The following is a 2,509-nucleotide window of genomic DNA, read 5'->3' as shown; positions in this document are numbered from 1 at the left end:
TGACATATAAAAGTGTTCTGTGAACACTTTACTATTAAATAATATCAAAATACTTTTGGATAGAACACAGTAGTCCATTATATAGGTGTACCATGAACTCTTTAGCTTTTTCTTTAGACATTACTTGAGCTATTTTCCCATTCTTCTAATGAACCTTATTGTTTGATATTTCTTTTTTATCTGCCATTATAAGTTCGGTATCAGTAACACTCATGTACTAAATCTGTAACTGATACATTTTCCAGAGTTAGAATTTCTGATCAAAAGTAACGAACACTTGTGCTCGCTTTGGTAGCACATAAACAGAGAAGATCAGCATGGCCCCTGTGCCAGGATGACACACAAATTCACGAAGCATTCCATATTTTTACATGTTAGCTAGATTCATCATTGTGATCATTTCGCAATACATACAAGTATCAACTCATTATATTATATACCTGAAACTAGTGTAATGTTGCATGTCAATTATACCTGAATTAAAAAAAAAAGTGATGGACACTTTTAGAGCGCTTGGTAGATACTGACAAATGGCCTTTCAGATTTGAACCCCTTTGTATGCCTTTTAGTAATTGATTTAATTTCCTTTTTTACTGCCTTCTCCCTCCCACTGGGAATTAGCCTTTAAAACATGAAAAATAATACCTCATAATTTTAATTTGTATGTCTTGGTTATTAGTGAGTTTCAACATTTTTCACATGTTACTAGCTATTTCTCTCTTAAAAAATTAAATTCATGTGTTCAGTTTATTGTTCTGTTCTGTCTTCATCATTGAAGATGACTTGGACCCAATGCAGAGAGATAACTAAATGAATATTTTTATGATTGACTGAAAATCCATACAGACTTCCATGTAGGAAACAATAATGCATATAGTTCATGACTCTTTGTCTATTAATTTTCTTAAATTTAATGATTTATCCTGTGAAATGTAATATTCAGGGAAAATGTGATTTTTTCCCCCTGCACTCTCTAGTCCTAAGAGACATTCTCTCAGTTGAAACTTCTCTCTCTTCATTTTCACTGTACTTCATATATCATTAGCAGGAACTCTTGGGTTATGGGAGGGCGATGTATGGACTACATATTTATTGAACTCTAATTGTATGAATAAATGAATGCACCGGCCATGCAAATACAAATCTAAGTCTTAAAAATGATAATTTACATAATTAGCTGACAAGAAGGCCTGAGCTATTACTTAAGTTCATATATAACATTACATCGTCAACTGTTAATTTATGCTCTGTTCTTTGCAGAATGATTGAGCTGTTTGGTAGTTTTATTTATGACTCATGCTTAGATTCATTTTGTAGTGCTGATAATGTTGAGATAATGGGAATTTATAGTTAGCTCTGACAAGAGGCCATAAAACAAATGACTGGATGTTTTCTCTATTGCCACAGGCTCGATTTATAACATAAAGTACTTAATAATTGTTATTAATGAACCCGCTGTGGTTGGTATATAGACACAGCTGGAAATCACATCTGTTATCAGACAGCCTGGGTTGAGTAAAGTACAAACACTGAAGGGAACTAATAGCTACAAAAGGAAATGACATCACAGAGCCATAGGAAGTGCCCATAGATGTTAGCTACACTGAAACAGAAGACATTTAGGAAAGATTTTAGGAGAAATGACAGAAAATTTGGCTCTTTTCAGAATTTTTCTTCCATATGGAACCCAAATGTCTTTAATTATGAGCTAGAGTCCCAGGGTCAATCCATATATGAAATATTAGTAAAGTTTATATCTTAGTTTTTAGATCAAAATAAATAAAAATCATCCAATTTCAGCCTACCAACATACCTTTCCAAGCTTCTCTTCAGTTACCCCTATTGAAACACTCTGTTCTATTCAGATTGGGTTATTTCTCTTTGTTTTTTCAGACTTATGCATTCCTGCCTTTGTGCTTTACCTTATGTTGTTACCTCCATTTGAGGTCATTTTGAACTATTTCAAGAGAGAAAGAACTAATTTACTAATTTACTAATACCTATTTACTCTCCCCCTCTCGACCCCTGTCTCCATTCCTATTTGTCCCCATTTTAAATTTTCATTCTCCTCATTCAACATTGGCAAACATTGTAATACATTTTATATGTATTCTTTGATTCTATGTAGTCTTACAAAATACGCTTTTTTTGTGTGTCCCTGTGTTATTAATTTTTGGAAATCATGGTAAATCACAGATGTCATTTTATTTCTTTTACTTAGCACTGGAGTACCAGCCATAGCACTCTGTGAACATCTAGTCCATTTTTTGTAAAAGTTGCATAAGACTGCATGTGTATCGACCAAAATTAATATGTCTACTATCCAGTCAGGGATGGGCACCCAGATTGCTCTGAATCTGTATCACAATAAGCAAGGTAACAATGGGCAGTTTTATGTATGTCATTTGTGGATCAATGGGAGAATTTCTTTAGGCTACATACCTAGGAGTGTAACTCCTGGGTCATAGAGGGTGTGTAGATGTGATTTGACAAAATTCTGAGAGATAGC

The 2,509-nt window shown here is 33.7% G+C and overlaps 1 pseudogene; it reads left to right on the top strand.

Annotated features, from left to right (window-relative positions):
* The first annotated feature begins 270 nt into the window (after positions 1-270).
* LOC125917308 (uncharacterized) lies at positions 271-369 on the top strand (annotated as a pseudogene).
* Positions 370-2,509: the final 2,140 nt, after the last annotated feature.

Source organism: Panthera uncia, chromosome D1 (genome assembly GCF_023721935.1).
Source record: "Panthera uncia isolate 11264 chromosome D1, Puncia_PCG_1.0, whole genome shotgun sequence".
In the NCBI taxonomy this organism is placed as follows: domain Eukaryota; kingdom Metazoa; phylum Chordata; class Mammalia; order Carnivora; family Felidae; genus Panthera; species Panthera uncia.
This window is presented reverse-complemented; position numbering and strand designations above follow the sequence as displayed.